This window comes from Haliotis cracherodii, unplaced genomic scaffold, assembly GCF_022045235.1.
Source record: "Haliotis cracherodii isolate W230 unplaced genomic scaffold, xgHalCrac1.p SCAF_5, whole genome shotgun sequence".
Classification (NCBI taxonomy): domain Eukaryota; kingdom Metazoa; phylum Mollusca; class Gastropoda; order Lepetellida; family Haliotidae; genus Haliotis; species Haliotis cracherodii.
Window position 1 is genome coordinate 40,134,313 of NW_027266308.1, and position 17,518 is coordinate 40,151,830.

Genomic DNA, 17,518 nt, shown 5'->3' on the forward strand with positions numbered 1-17,518 from the left:
TCTGTGTAGATTAATATGAGATACGTGAATGAAAATATCTTCCACGTGGATGCGAGTAGTATCAACTTCGTAGATGAAATATGAGATGATCTATCGCATATGTTTTAATGTGAGACGGGTTATCCAAAAGCAGCGCACCGCCCCTTCACGCCTTCACGTCTGAGACCTGCACCACTTCGGGCTTTCCTCCCACATTAAGCTGACACGCCGCGATATAACAGGAATACTGTTAAAAGCGGCGTTAAACCCAACTCACTCACTCACTCACTCAATATTCTGAAATAAATGTGCCAGAAAACATATATTCAAACTGTACATTGAAAATATTGTGCCAAATACAGGGCGTGAGTACATCAGACCGAGGGTGTCTACATCGTTCAAGCAGTATTTCAGTTCAATCACGTCAAGTGATGCTTAATCGGAATCGTACAGTGTTTCAACTTTTAGCAGAGATTTCTTGTGGTTATAGAAATATTTTCTTTACTTTTATTATATAGAAACCACTTTGGGTCTTAAGCATATCTCATTGATATCTCACATGCCACTGACAATGTAATTTGCCATATAGCTTGAACATTTTAACTGTCAATTAATTTTTTTAGGTATATTCCACGTGCTCGGGGCATAGCGACACACTATCAAAGGCATTGCAACCATCCTAACTCTAAGCCGGGGGTGAGAGTAGGGGGTCTAAAAGACGATCGGTTTCCCATATGTGTAGAGTGTGTGAAACCAGTTTCTGGTGAGGTGAGGTGAAATTGGGTTTAACGTCGCGTCCAAGATTATTGCACTTATATTGCGACGTGCATGTACATGTGTGTGTGTGGCTGCTTGTACTAGTCCGGACTGATGCCGATTTATAGTGCTAGCTCACTGAGATACCATGCCGCAGTTTAACATGAATACCCCACTCAGACACAATATACTGACTCCGAGCCGACCAGTCCTTGTTTTAGCCCCTTAATGCCGAGCGCCAGACAGGGTAACAACAAGTACAATCTTTTAACGTCTTTTTGTATGACGCGGCCCGGGATAGAACCCTGGACCTTCCGCTCTCCGGGCCGACGCTCTACCACTAGACCACGGAGGCGGTCAGTTTCTGGTGACCATGATATGGTTCGGAAATTGCAAAAAGCGTCGGACACCTGCTTAATCACTGACTTATGACAATCATTGTGCCGTGGGGATCGGCAAATAACTATACCTACACCGGAACCAACAAGAAATAATCTTAAAATATCTAAATTATATGACTCTTTAATTATATTTTTTCAGCTAAGTTCAGTATTGGTAACTCGACGTTGAAGCATGTCAGGTCACCGTGGTTTTAGATATGCTAAACCATCAAAAACGTCTTGCCTCACGAAGAAAATTACGAGCTAAATTTGACTTTATTTTGATAAGTGACTGATTTGCAAGTTTTGCAAAAATGTCCCAATGATTTATTCAGACATCAAGCAGACACATCGTGCAATGAATCACTGAGACGTGACGTTAACCCTGACTTACTCTACTGTGTAATGTGTCAGTTAACTGGGTCAGTTTTCACTATTAAAATTCTCAAACAGATCCGGGCGGCATTTGAGAATATTGGGGTCGACAGGCCTTAAAACCAAGTAATAAAAATAACTCACGCAACAGCGTCTGAACGAGTGGTTGATAGACATTTGCTACTTTAAATCTCGCCGGGTAACACTTGGGGCTTTCCTTCCGTTTTAATCTGAAAATCCTTGATATAACCAAACTCAGTTCAGTAAAGAGATAATCTTTCTGTTCGGGAAAGTTATGGAACCATAGGTTTTAGTGATGGAAGCACACTTGATTGACATTTTATTTGCACACAATACCAAAAAGAAAACAAGATGAAGAAGCGAAGTGGAATTGTTTCGAGGTTTATATTTCAATTTCCCCTGTCTCCTAAGGGGAGTTTGGGGTAGCCCAGTAGTTAAGGTGCTTCTTTGTCACGGTGGGGACTCGAGTTTGATTCCTCAGCTTGCAAAGGTACGATAGGTATATTTACATGAAATGTGAAACCCATGTGTGTGCATACCCCTCCAAGTCCCCTAGGTGGCAAATGCTACAAAGGAACATATCTTTGTGGAAGACAGCCAATCAACTTGGAAACCTATAGCTAATTTAATACAGAAATAATTATTATCCAACATATTAGTGCCCATTGAATTAGTATGCCTTCATGTACATTGGGGAGGCCGCTTCATTTAGTTGAAGCAGTAAGCAAAAGCTCTATTTGGATTTTGCTCTTGGGATGTTGAAAAGTAGCCGGGTTTCAGATCTTAATGAACCTGTATGCCTCCAAGAGATCTGTCAAGTAAGAAGGCACGTCCTGTTGGAAACACTTGTAGGCTCGACTTTGGATCTTGGCTGATATTAGTAACCCAGTCAGGCTTCATGAGGACTGGTGTAATAAGATCCATTCTTTTGCTTCTTGTGACTGTTCTTGCTTCTGTGTTCCGGATCATTTCCAGAGGTTGCGGCTGACATTTTGAAACGTTGACTAACAAACTGTGACAGTAGTCGAGTTTGGAAATGACAAGAGATGACATTAGTTGGCTGTAGCGTCTTGTGTCCTATATGGCTGGGGCCTCCCGATCTTCCGCTGATGGTATTGCGTATTTTTGACAATATCGTAAACGTTTCGATCACACTGAGGTATTCATCTACTAATACTGCAAGGTTTTTACCTTTTGGTGCTGGGTTGATTTCTGAGCTTACTTATTTATTTTAGTTTTCTCATCGGGCCGATTAAAAACTCGGTGTTTTAATCGGTTAGTTTTAGAAGACAGCGAGTCATCTACTTCAGGATCTCTTCATAGCAGGTCTGTAAGGTGGTCAAGTCAGCTGAGATGTTCTCAGGAGTAAATGACAGGCATATCTGACTGTCATCTGCATTCTGGTGTTGGAGTACATTGTGTCTCCGTGGAAGTTGACTTTTCTACAGGTTGAATAATATGGGCGGAAGGACTGAACCCTGCGGAACACCACGGGGTAGATTTTTAGACTCAGACTTTAGTGTCAACACACTGAGACTTGAGGGTTAAAATTCTGATGAAGAGGCTGATATCTATATTATGTTGAAAAACTTGCTGTGATCCATTGTAACGAAAATACCTGATAAATCAAGTGATAATAGAACTGATTTATTTCCATTGTTTGCTTCCCACAGTTGTTGCTTTGGCCACAACGAAAATATGTTTGGTGTTTTTCAAGCAAATCGTGCGACGTCAGATGTTCGTGTAAACGAGTCTCCATTGCCTTTTCAAATTCTCGGGAAAGAAATGAAAGGTTGAATACTAGCCTGTATTTGTTCTATGTCTTTTATCAAGTCCTTTCTTTTCCGTAACGCTAAAGTAACGTTTCATCCACAGACAATTGGGTGCGTGAATTGTGTTTAATGCCGTTTTAAACAGTATTCCAGTAATATCACGGCTTGTCAGCTTAACGTGGGAAACGAGGAAAACCCGAACTGATGCAGGTCTCAGACGTCTTTTACTTTGATGAAACACACGAGCACGGGTATGGTGCTGACAAACCTAGAAACATAATCAGGGCGAACCGGGATTCGAACCCACGAGCATCGTTTTCTGGCGTGCGCAAGGGACGCAACTCTGCACAGCGAATTGCGGCGCCTCCCATTCTCCGTACCCACACAAGAGCCGACTCATGGAATTTAATAGTGAAATTAAGAACACATGCTAAGTCGACAAATGAATATCATGAATATATAGCGTTGACAATGATAAGCCAACTCAACGTCAGAAAAAATCAAGAGGAAAGCAAAAGTGCATCTAAACTGGCGAATATACACAAGCTAGCAGCACTGACAGTAAACTAGTCAGTAATAAAATATAGCTGACCTATCTAAAGACACTGACGGTATTACATAGGTACACAGGTGTAAGTTGCCACGACGCCAGTCTACATAGATTACCGGTCTTCGGCTCAATCTCCTACCACCGCCTCCGTGGTCTAGTGGTAGAGCGTCCGCCCGGACCGCGGAAGGTCCGGGGTTCTATCCCCGGTCGCGTTAAACCAAAAGACGTTAAAAGATGGTACTTGTTGATACCCTGTCTGGCGCTCGGCATTAAGGGGCTAAAACAAAGACTGGTCGGCTCGGAGTCAGTATACTGTGTCTGAGTGGGTCATTCATGTTAAACTGCGGCATGGTATCTCAGTGGGCTAGCACTACAAGTCGGCATCAGTCCAGACTAGTACAAGCACACACACACACACTTTTTTTTCAGGTTATCAATTGACTTGCATTTGCATGTGTTTGTGATGAGTGTCACCGGTGAGGGAGGATACGCTCACGCTTTTGCGAACGCCTGGTGTCATCACTATTTGATAATGACACATAGATACATGACACCAGGTGTTCGCGAAAAGAGTAAACATGGCCAGTAGCAGTAGCACCCGCCACTTTACACAATTTGCATAGAAACGCAAGTATTCGTTTGTTTCCCAATACCGCACACAGCAGTACTCCAGTCATACGATAGCAGTCTGTAACTAATCGAGTCTAATCAAGTATAATGAACAATGCTCCACTTCGTTGTGGTACAACGCCATGATGTCAGACAGGTCTGACAGCCCGATCCATTATAGTGTCAGTAAACAAGGCGTGAAAACACCCTGTAAATGTGAGTGAGTGAGTATGGTTTTACGTCGCTTTTAGCAATATTCCAACAATATCACGGCGGAGGATGCCAAAAATTGGCTTCACACATTGTACCCACGAGGGGAATCGAACACGGGTATACTCTTTAACTCTTTAACCACGACACTACCTCACCGAATGTATTTCTTAAACGTTTTTCTTCACTTATAAGCAGCAGAATATCTGCACTTGTACACATCAGACATAATTCAAAATTAACATATGTTTTTTTATTAGTTTCAACAAAATCAATAAATGCCCTATCGTGTCACTGGATTGTCTGGTTTGTTTACATGCAGACGTCATATTGCAGTGGTACTGCTGTGCGGCGTCGGGTAGACTAATATCTAGTCTCTGAAATGACATATCGTACAGAAATAAATAGTTGTTCAGTTATCTTAATAAAAATATAACAAAAAGGGGCCAAATGACTCTCTTCATTTTCAGACAATACTGATACTGCAGTGATCTAGACTTGCCAAATATTATAGACTTGCATGGGCTATATTGGATATATATTTGTATCAGGGTCTGTAAGACAGACTAGGCGCCGGGCTATATACTTTGTTTTGCATATTGTGTGAAAGGACATGTTTACCCTTTACCATTTACCCTTTACCCTTTACGCGAAACCTGGTGTCTAATACTGATTTTCAGAGGTCCTTTCACATAATTGTCACAGGTATTATCCCCTCTACGCGGATAATCTAGACAGGATATTCTCTGGCTTTGACAATTCTTTTCCTGTAAAGTTTGAATACAATGTACATGCTCTTAAGTATGTTAGCAGCTGAGAAATATGGACGCCATAAGCTGGCGCTCGACATGAAGGGGAAATTAACGACGAGGAAGTCATGCTGAAAGAAAGCTACATACATGTCTGTTGATATCCTTACAATAACATCCACGTAGACCCATCCATGCATTTTTTTCTTATACAAAGACGTTCTGTTAATCTGGAGACCGCCTCCTTGGCCTAGTGGTAGAGCGTCCGTCCGGAGAGTGATCCCCGGCCGCGTCATACCAAGATGGTACTTGTTGTTATCCTGTCTGGCGCTCGGCAATAAGGGGCTAAAACAAGGACTGGTCGGCTCGGAGTCAGTAAACTGTGTCTGAATGGGGTATTCATGTTAAACTGCGGTATGGTATCTCAGTGGGCTAGCACTATAAGTCGGCATTAGTCCAGACTAGTACATGCAGCCACACACACGTGCATGCACGTCGATATATTAGTATATCCTGGACGCGACGTTGAACCCCATTTCACCTCACTTCACCTGTTAATCTGGAAATTCCATTGAAATTCGTCTGGACTAACAAATGTCGGGATTAAGGTTACTTTGAATACATGTTAGCGTTCCGGGCTGTGATAGTCCGGAATGTGAGGTTTCCGGATTAACGGTGTCTGTTCTAATAAAGGTCACTGTATCAACTTCTGCTTTTATATTTTGTATCTAACTCCTTCAGCGCGTTCAAGGAAGTATGCAGTGTGCATTCAAATTGCATTCGCACCTCCATGTGAAGTTATTGTATGATAAACGTTGATTGATGTCCGTGATTTTACATTCATGATAACCTCAAAAGGTCACGTAAGTATCTAAGCCTCAGCCCTACGTTTATCTAGCGGTATGCCTCTTGCAAGGGACACGACTCTTCCCATTCATTACTCGCGCGCAGTGCTACTGACGGAGCTGTTCACTCATTTACTGTTGAAATGGCCTGTCGTTTTTGTTGTTGTTGTTTTTTTTAAATAGAAAAGTAGTTCCGGTGTGGCAGGGGTCACAGTAATTCAATAAAAACGAGGTCAACCTTGTACGACAGACGTATGACGACGGATTTAGACATTCGTCACAACTCGCCCCTTTCCGTAAACTGCAAGAAGACTCGTACCCCTATCGATGAATGTTATGTGCGAAAATACGACAAACCAATCAGAAAGCGCGTATGATTTCAAGTTCTTCGTCAAAGAATCCCGCAGAAATAATTTCTGTTTTTACATATGTCTTGCATCTAAAAATATACCCAAGACACAGTTAAATGTGTTCAATCATACTGTATCATTTCGCATATCCTGATGTGCTTTTATTGCATCTGAAATATAAATGATATATGGGGACATATATGTGAACCATTGCGCAACGAGTTGACAATTGTTTTAGGTATGCCCGTTTGCGCTAAGACGGAACCGGTTGCAAAAATGGCCACGAGAGGGGCACGAGTCGCTATTCGGCTTGTCCCGGAATAACACGAGTTGGTCACGAATGGGATTTAGTATCTTACCACCTGTATCTTTACCACGTGGGGAATAAATCAATATATCTCAAATATCAAAATTGTTCTTCAGCTGATGTTGGAGTCGATGATCGGGGGTATTAGTGAGGCGTGCTCCCATTTTGCCTTGTTTTGATTTTTTTCACCCAATTTTTCTTAAGTAGTAACACTGTCGCAAGTCAGTTGCATCAATCAAACGTAGTGAATAGAGTAAATACATCTTTACCACAGCTATAAAAGAAAACCTACAGTTATATAAACTCTTTCGTCAAAACATTGTTTCTACTTTGACTCTGATATCAAATTGAGCATGGTTTCAGTATTCCCCCTTTGCTTAATCTTATAGTTTTCCATTTGATAATAATAATGTCAAACAATAATTATATTGTTATTTTTATATATAATGGTTTCTCGGTAGGATAAAGCCAACGGATAAGAGTGATATCCGTAGGGATCCTATGCAGATAGAGATGCAAATATCAAAGGTCAATTAGGGACTACTTTCAGCGTTTACAAACAAACATGGCGTCGCCCTTGTCATTCGGCAATCGAGTCAGAATTTACCATCGGAAATCTGGAGAAACAACTGGGATAGTCGCTTTTGTTATCAAAAGAATAGTCTAATATACTGAACATATGTGTGACTGTGACGTAGCTAAGGCTTTATACAAGTTTTGGCAACTTTGGAGAAATTAATTGCGAAACAATTAAGCGAGGACACTTAGCCCTGCGGGATCAGTTTCCATATCTGTGCTTGTAGACCTCTGCGGATCGGAACCGTTGGATATGGTCGGATTATTCTCTAATTGTTACTTTGTTTCGTTTTGTCATTATGTGTACATCTGAATGCACTTCGTAACGTTATGACTCTAAACAAACGTGACGTCGCATAGACTCTAGGGTTAGAGTAGCTTCCCTTTGATAAAGGGCAGTTACTCTAGCGGACAGACCGGTGGATTGCCGCGAAAGGCAGGTAGAAACCATTCGTGTAGGCATTTGTTGTTTTGCCTTTATGTGTAGTTACGCCACTGTATATAAGAAGCAGGTTTCAGTTGGCACTATTTTGATAGTCCGACTGACGCATAACTTATATATACAACGAAATATATATATATCCAGGAAAACTTGAAATGTTCAGGTAATGTTTGTGAGAGCTGGGACAAGATTTTTCGAGAACATAACTGAAGATTGACTTTATAACGAACACGCTTCTAACGAACTGACGAATATACCGAACTTTTTTGGCCCCGTCCATTTGATGTATGTGCTTATAACGAACTACGGTTATTACGAACTAAATTTAGTGGTCCCTTTGAGTTCGTTATAACCGTAGTTTACTGTATATAATTAAGGGGTTATCACGCTTGTATGTTTGAGGATGGTAAATATCCTGTAATGGGAATAAACACTATGTATTTAGCTCTCCAACGCTTGCTAAATACAATGTTTATTCCTAATGCAGGATATCTAGCATCCCCAGCATGCTGATGAGGGCTTTTGGTCATGTTGACAATGTATCTTCCCTGAGATCGGATAACTTGTGGTTCGAATCCTATCAGATGACACAGAAAATGCATGGCTGCTACATTTGGATTATGAGATTACCCGTAACCATTGCATAAATCCGATATGCTGATGCCTCAAGGACCCACACTTCCTTTATCGTGTTCATGTAAATTGTGCTGTCAAAGTTGACTGAGGATTCTCCTGACGAGATCGCATACGATGCTGTTTGTAACGCAAGTCAACTGCCAGTACTTATATGCATGTAAAATTAACTCATAATCTTAAGTAATTTACAATGGTTATGTGGGCTAGTTTAAAAGGCAGTACTTAATCATAAATAAAACCCAGAAATAGCCCAATACGAAAATAATCGGCCATTTATGGGATTCCCCTCACTGGTGTTGAAACGGGTTCCCGGTGTTTGACACGCTGCGCAATTTCAACGATCAGGTCGGCGCCCAGTTGGTATGCTTCCCCCTCGGATTTTTTAATCACATTATACATTCTCTGTCTGCTCATCCGTTTGATTACCGTGACCAAAACGTATGTCAGATTAATGCTTACAACATTGCGTGGCCTTCAGTTGCCTACTCGGGGAAATAACTCCTGACAGGCATTGATTGTGAGAAATAGGACTGAGGGCTGCAGGTGCTTTATGGTACCCAAACAGTATGTTATTGGTCAAATAAGCTTTTTCAGACTTCTTTGTGTCTAAATAAATTTTATTCCATTTCCAAGTACATATTAACACATATATAGAGTGGGCAAGTACATTTGCAATCTAGGTAGAAGGCATCATAAAACAAATATTAATGGAAGGCCTGTATACAGTTTTTGAAGTGGACAGTGATTCGGCTCATACATGGATAAAATATTTTATGAACGCTTCATGACTGTGGCCAGAGTAGAAGTCAGTTGCTTCCCCGTCTTGTGATAACAATGGATTTGACAAATATCACTCAACCTGTAAATGAATACAACAAAGAACGTTTTTTGTTGATTAACATTTGATAAATAAATTAATCCTTTTGTTGAGAGCAGAATATGATTAACAACATGATTATAAGTCTTTAAAAGACATTTAGAAGTGACACACATAAAGAAGAGAATTTATGGATGTAAACTTCTTTATTATGAGGAACACAACGTTTAGGAGTATATACTTAGTCCTTTAACGGGTGAAGAAATGCGATGAACCAGAGAACATATATATGTACCTGTAAGAACAAGTAATAAGATAACAAAGGTGGAGTAAAGAGAAACTAACAGTCAACTGGCGCTGATAGGTCAACTGGAAGCCAGGACTTAAATTATCCCTGATTGGCAACAGCAATTGAAATGACAGAGGACGAAACATTGGGTGCTATGGATGGAAACCAACTGGATAATTAGCAAAGACAGTTTCAAAGCATTAAGTCCCAGGCACTGGGCAGATAGGTTCCCTAGTCAGGTTCATGGCTGGCTGGTGTCTCCTGATGGCGTCATTGGCGTCTTGTAGTCTTTGTCGCCAGTTGTTGTTGGTAGAAACTTTGGTGGATTCCCATATGATGTAATGATCGTGGCTCTTGAGGATGTGTCCGGAAATAGCGGAATTTAGGTCTAGTTTGTTGGCAGAGGGCTGATGTTCTTTGAGTCTGGTGTTGATGGGTCTGAGCGTTTCTCCAATGTATTGGTGGCCACAGTTGCAGGGGGATCTGGTATATACGTCCTCTGGGGTCGGGACTTGCGCTGCAGTTGCCTCTGCCATTGGCTCGTAGATTGGTCTTGGTGGTTTTGTTTGCTAGAAGATGTGTCATCTATGTATATGGCGTTCTATATCTAATCAAACGGAGTTTACAAAAGTGCATGTAATTATTAGTTTAGGGTAGTGTCATATATTACCATGGTGTCTAAAGAGACTAAATCAAACTACAGATGGTTTCAATCTTCACCCTACTAACAGCACAGATGTGAAAAACAATTGCTTTAAATGTGTCGAATTTAATAATCTTGAATGAATTATATATGAGCACTTTCATAAAACTTGTTACACTCCGTATATTAAGGCTAACAGAATAAAGTATTCCTTTACCGCTTTTTTTGTTATGAAAAATGTGCCCAACAATACTGCGTTCGCTTTTCATTATTTTTTATTAAGACAATAATGTATGGAATTGTTATTATTTTGACTGGGATTTGTCTATTATTAGCCGCGCATTTCGTTTTGTCGCGCGGAAGCTTAAATACAGTATAGTTGAACTATACGCGCGTGTACAACAGGCCCACCTCTCGATAAATCTACTATTGAGGCTTGGTCTGGGTGAGGGACCAACAGGTATAGAGTCTGCCCGGAGAGCGGAAGGTGTGCCATCCCCAGGCCTCGTTAAACTAAAAAAAACAATTGAAATATGGTAGGTAATTGCTGCTCAGAGGCGGATCCAGGCTTTTGAAAAAGGGGGTTGCACATAATAGCCAGTTTACACGTACAAGTTGTCTGAAAAATAGGGGTGCTCACCCCCTGCACACACACAAAATCCCTACCCCCATCCCAACACACTCCGCCCCGCTCTGGATCCGACAATGTTCTTACCCAGCCTGACGGTCGGCATTATGGGGACTAACTGTAGTTCGGTGTCAGTATTTATATGTGTGTGAGTCGGTTATCCATGCTAAACTGTGACATGGTATCTCAGTGGGGTGGAACTATAAAGCCGTCATTAGTCCGGACTAGAATAAGCAGCGGCACGCGCATGCATTCGGGCCGCTATTTATGTGCAATAATCATGAACCCAACGTTAAAGCCCTATCACTTCACCTCCCACACCACACACCAATACCTATCACCCAAACCCATTCACATCGATTAGCATTCAAATACAGACACGTACTATTAACTACAGTGTGCATGCCATTCCCACACAGTTGACACCATTTAGTCATGCAAAATGTCAAATGTATCATATTGTGCTATTATATCTAATACCACATTCATTCAAATCAATGCTGACCCTGCAAGCCAATTAATCAAAACATGAGCTCATGAAAAAACCTCGAACCCAACCACGTTCTTCCTCAGTTTAAATATGTTTCATCACGCCTCCCGATCACGCGTTATAACGGGTTTACACACCGCTCGTTCATCCGATTCTATCACAACATTCAGTGGCTATTGATACAGAATCGTGCACATGGAATTAACAGGTAAGCATAACCAGTAACATCGATATGATATTTTTCAGAGCAATCCCGAGAAAACACTAATACAATCGGTGAGAGTCGTTGTCACGACACTGACATGTAAATTTATCGTATATTTTGTATATCAAATCTGGTGTATATCGAAAAAATCTGTCCGTTAAATGTACAGTGTGCAAGTTGGTCGATCTCTTTCCCGAACGAAAGGTGCTTGCGAAAGGTGTGTGTCGGTAGGAGGCGGGTCTGACATGCCCTCGTTTCGAAGCAAATGAGTCCAAAGGTCAAGGTCTTTACATGACACAGATGTGACGACAATGTGATAAGGCCCGACTGACACACTGTAGTTTGCGTTTTGCTGTTCACACTTGCCATCGAGCTTACCTGGGCGACAGTCATGACAGGTAGAAGGTAAGGTCTCGTATCCCAGTAATCATTTAACTCCATAACATTTAGATATAATATATATGTGTTTATTTTCACTTGGTTTACTCGACACAGTTTAAAAACAATGTCACCAAGCGAATCGTATATGGCGTTGAGTATATTCATCTACAAATGTCTATGTACAGTGCACAGAACTTCATGTTTTAAGTCAGTCGTTTATTTTGCTAGGACATTTGTTTCCATTAATGGTATAATTAATTTTATTTATACGAAATCAATGTGAAAATCCCTTTATTTTGTGAAGCATGGTATTGTGATGAATGACGTATACATTGGCTGATACGAATCTATTTATGCTAATTGGTTTTATTGTTGATTAGTATTGTATATGCATAAGCAGGCAATGAAAAATGAAAAAATATTCATGATAAACACTACGTAGGTTTCTGTCGCAATCGGCGTGTTTTTCATATCAATAATACACAGTCAAGGACAATAAAAGCTTCACGTGAAATAAACGCAGTGCCCTAAAAGACAATTATTAAACGTAAAACTACTGCAAATATGATCATAGATAAAGTGATTTAATTTGTGTTATAATTGCTTTCACACAGCTATCTTCTTTCAATAAATCGGTATTCCATTTTGACGCATTAATTGTTTTCTATTATCATTTTTAGTCCATGCTGTGTCTTATAAAACCAAAATATTTTACCTTCTCTTCACGGAAAGCATGCACTGCCCTTATATTATTTGAATATAATTTATTATGCAAAAATATTAATAAAATTTGTGAGGAATTACAAATTTATAGTTTAGCTTTTGTCTCACAAATAATTATAATACGCTAAATGTCTGCATATGCAGACATGTAAACGCATTGGGTATTTTAGATAGAGCTTGGTAAACATAACTAGATTTTTTGTATATATTATACTATTGTTTTCTGAATATGTTTCAAGAAATATATGCATTGCACGTACATAAGTATAAAATGTCATATTCAGTTTACCACAAATATAGGCTGCAAATATCAGTTTTCAAGTACAATAAGCAAATGCTAATTAACGTAATTCTACTTACATTATTAAGCCAGGAATAAATTAATAACGATCAAAATTCATGTTTTTTGTGTGTTGATAATAAAGTACAGTATTAGAAAAGTTCAAACACTTGTTTGATAAGATAAGTCGTTTCATCTCAAAGTCTAGTTACTTATTCAAAACAAGTACGGGCTGAGAACTAATTGAATTTAACCAAACATCAATTGTATTCACTGTGTCAACTGCAGTTGTGTCAATTAGTTCATATGAGTGGCGACTAAAGGGATCGGGTGGTCAGGCTTGCTGACTTGGTTGATGCATGTCATCGTGTCTCAATTGCGTAGGTGGACTGTGTAGATTCGATAATTTACAGACTGCCGTCACACAGATGAAATATTTCCTAGTGTGGCGTTATGCAACAAAGAAGCAAACAGTAAGTTCACAAAAATAAGAAAATACATACTGCCAGCAAATGATATAGTTTCTTAAAAGCAAACCAATTATAATGACCTCGCTTAACTTACTGACATATTAAGGTGGATTTAGGGTTGGTAATATTATGTTAATATCAACCGTAGTTTGCTTTGCCCATTTGGTCATTATGATCTGTAACATCAGGTGAGGTGAAATGGGTTTTAAAGTCGCGTCCAAGATTATTGCACTTATATAGCGGCGTGCATGTGTGTGTGTGGCTTCTTGTACTAGTCCGGACTGATGCCGATTTATAGTGCTAGCTCACTGAGATACCATGCCGCAGTTTGACATGAATAACCCACCCAGACGCAGTTTACTGACTCCGAGCCGACCAGTTCTTGTTTTAGCCCCAGACAGGGTAACAACAAGTACCATCTTTTAACGTCTTTAGGTATGACGCGGCTTGGGATCGAACCCCAGACCTTCCGCTCTCCGGGCGGACGCTCTACCACTAGACCACGGAGGCCGTCTAGTGATACATGACGAAAGAACATATGCAAAATGGGGAGGTGGGGTAGCCCAGTGGTTAAAGCGTTTGCTCCTCGCGCCGAAGGCCCGTGTTCGATAATCTAAATGGGTACAGTGTGCGAAGCCCATTTCTGGTGTCCCCGCCGGGCTATTGCGGATATGATCCCAAAAGCGTCGTAGAACCCAAGTCACTCACTCACTCACTTACTAAAAAATGCACTGGGTTGGAGGTTCGAGGCTTCCATTGAAAACATCGACAATGTCGACACCATCTATCTTGTGAGTTAGTGAGTTTTACGCCGCTTTTAGCAATATTCCAGCAATATCACGGCGGGGGACACCAGAAATGGGCTTCACACATTGTACCCATGTCAGGAATCGAACCCGGGTCTTCGGCGTGACGAGCGAAAGCTTTAACCACTAGGCTACCCGACCGCCCCTCAATCTTGTGCATACCTTTGTATTCTGGAAAGAAATTGAATGTATGAACTTGGGAAAAGGTTTCAATACATGGTATTTATGTTCCATGCATGTTCAAACAAGCATAGAAGAACCGCCCACACCTCCTTTACACAGCCGCTCCTTGAAAATGAACTGCATTTGAGAGTTATATTTATAAATCAGGAGTGAAAAACTTTCCATATCAAAGTCCACTGCAGGTATTTCGTATGGTTATGGACTATTTCGCTTTCATTTACAGGGTATGTCTATGGTGAGTGTGGTAGTCAAGGTCATGATGGAAAAGTCGTTATGTTCTAATTATATATGTTAATTTACTCATAAGCAAAGGTATTTGTTTATTTATATCTACTGACAACTGGAAATCGATAAGAATTGGGATGTAGACATCACTTCAGAGATTCATCAATCGTGTGTCCACAACAAATATCTTGTTAATCAAGACAAGGGTATCTGGATGCAACATTAATAACAATAGTAAACACAAGTGAACTTTGACTGTAAATGTAAATTAAAGGTATGTAAGGAAGATATCTGCAGTCGGGCTATACCCCAGTGCACAATCACGCTAAATTCGACAATGTTTGCAGAGGAGTTTACAAGAGATGAGTGGGTGAGTTTGGTTTAACGCCGCTTTTAACAGTATTCCAGTTATATCGCGGCGTGTCAGCTTAATGTGGGAGGAAAGCCCGAAGTGATGCAGATCCCAGACGTTTACCACTTCGGTGAAACCCTTGAGCACGGGTATGATGCTGACAAACCTAGAAACATAATCGGGGCGAACCGGGATTCGAACCCACAATCATAGGTTTCTGGCGTGCCCAAGGGGCGCAACTCTGTACAGCGAATCGCGGCGCCTTAGACGACTGGGCCACCCGCGCCCCCTTACAAGAGTTGAACTAGGAACAGTTAGCTTAATGTAAAATACTCATGTGAAATGATAATTTTTGTATTTATTAATCGCCGAAGCGTAACATACTACACTTACTCTAAAAGTCCTTCATGTACCTTTATAACTTAAATTACATCAGCGATAGTATTGTTGACGCTAATATTTCTTCACTATTCATGCGAATATCTTTCGCTACTTAATCATCAAACTTTAAACCTACACATTATCTTACAGATTTACATCTTGATCGGAATGATGAGCGCAAAGGAAAATATTAAGTAAGGAATTTCATATTCTAATCAATACGTGAACCACTGTTGAAGCGTTAGACCTTAATCAAATAGGCATTTTCCGTTGTTGATATACAGAGAATACTCTGTATAAGATGGGGAGAATTACAGTTTATTACATGTAAAAAATCGTCTGATTGTATTCAGAATAATACCTGCAAATAGTTCAAGAGTGTAATAAAATAATGTTATTTATCTTTCCAGGAAGAGTGTATTTGAACATGATACTAATGCTACATTAATAGTTAAATGTAGAAACACCTTATATCAACACTATCACATACTTATGATCTCGTTCAATGGACTTACAACGATGGACAAAAGTATTGTCGCCAAAATTTAGTCAATCAAGCACAAATAATTGTATGCATATATAATGCTGCATATCTGCACAGGTATGTTTGGGTATCGATCAGCTCAAGATTAATAAACCGTGTTTCATATCCATGAAGAAATCGTTTTTGAAAAAAATATGCTGACGTAACATTTAAACGCCATTGCGAAGGCCTGTCGCCTGTACGATGAAAACTCATGTCACTGGCGACGTGTGGCTCGTAGTTTTACTCTTTCCAATTGCAACGGTATGATTGTTCTTTAAACTTATAAACCATTGCTTATGCGAAGGTTAGGGACGGGCGTATTGTTCACGGGCATACATGGGAGGATGGGTGTGTGAGTTGGGTTAACGCCGCTTCAAGAGTAATACAGTTTTGTCCAGGCATGGCAGCTTCACATGGGACGAAAGCCAAACGGGACGCCGGTCTCAGATGTTTACCAAATTGATGAGGTGTTAATGCACACATACATGTATATCTATGCGTGTATGGACAGTAGGCATTATTTGAGGTATTAATGTACATAAATGTGTTTACTTGCATAGATTGGTAGGCATGACTCGGGGTATTAATGTAAACATACATGTATATCTATGCGTGTATTGACAGTAGGCATTACTGCAGGTATTTATGTACATCTATTTATATACTTGTGTGGACAAGTAGGCATTACTCGAAGTACTAATGTACATAAATGTTTTTTTCCCTGCATAGACGTGAAGCTATGACTTGAGGTATTAATGTACACATACATGTATCTCTATGCTTGTATAGACAGTAGGCATTGCTCGTGGTATTAATGTACACATACATGCATCTCTATGCTTGTATAGACAGTAGGCATTGCTCGTGGTATTGATGTACACATACATGTATCTCTATGCTTGTATAGACAGTAGGCATTGCTCGTGGTATTAATGTACACATACATGTATCTCTATGCTTGTATAGACAGTAGGCATTGCTTGTGGTATTGATGTACACATACATGTATCTATGCTTGTATAGACAGTAGGCATTGCACGTGGTATTGATGTACACATACATGTATCTCTATGCTGGTATAGACAGTAGGCATTGCATGTGGTATTGATGTACACATACATGTATCTCTATGCTTGTATAGACAGTAGGCATTGCTCGTGGTATTGATGTACACATACATGTATCTCTATGCTGGTATAGACAGTAGGCATTGCATGTGGTATTGATGTACACACACATGTATCTATGCTTGTATAGACAGTAGGCATTGCACGTGGTATTGATGTACACATACATGCATCTCTATGCTTGTATAGACAGTAGGCATTGCATGTGGTATTGATGTACACATACATGTACCTATGCTTGTATAGACAGTAGGCATTGCATGTGGTATTGATGTACACATACATGTATCTATGCTTGTATAGACAGTAGGCATTGCACGTAGTATCGGTGTACACATACATATATCTTTGCTTGTACAGACAGTAGGCATTGCACGTGGTATTGATGTACACATACATGCATCTCTAAGCTGGTATAGACAGTAGGCATTGCAC

At 40.2% G+C, this 17,518-nt stretch overlaps 1 protein-coding gene across 2 annotated transcripts in view; it reads left to right on the forward strand.

Moving 5' to 3' along the window:
• Positions 1-11,986: 11,986 nt before the first annotated feature.
• Positions 11,987-17,518, forward strand: part of LOC139442806 (uncharacterized) — a 36,319-nt gene continuing 30,787 nt past the window's right edge. Inside the window, exon 1 of one of the 2 annotated variants that reach the window (XM_071223697.1) lies at positions 11,987-12,034. The gene's annotated coding sequence lies outside the window, so the exon portion shown is untranslated. Of the gene's footprint in view, positions 12,035-16,186; positions 16,218-17,518 lie in introns of those variants that run through there. The other variant, XM_071223698.1, reaches the window with a different exon arrangement.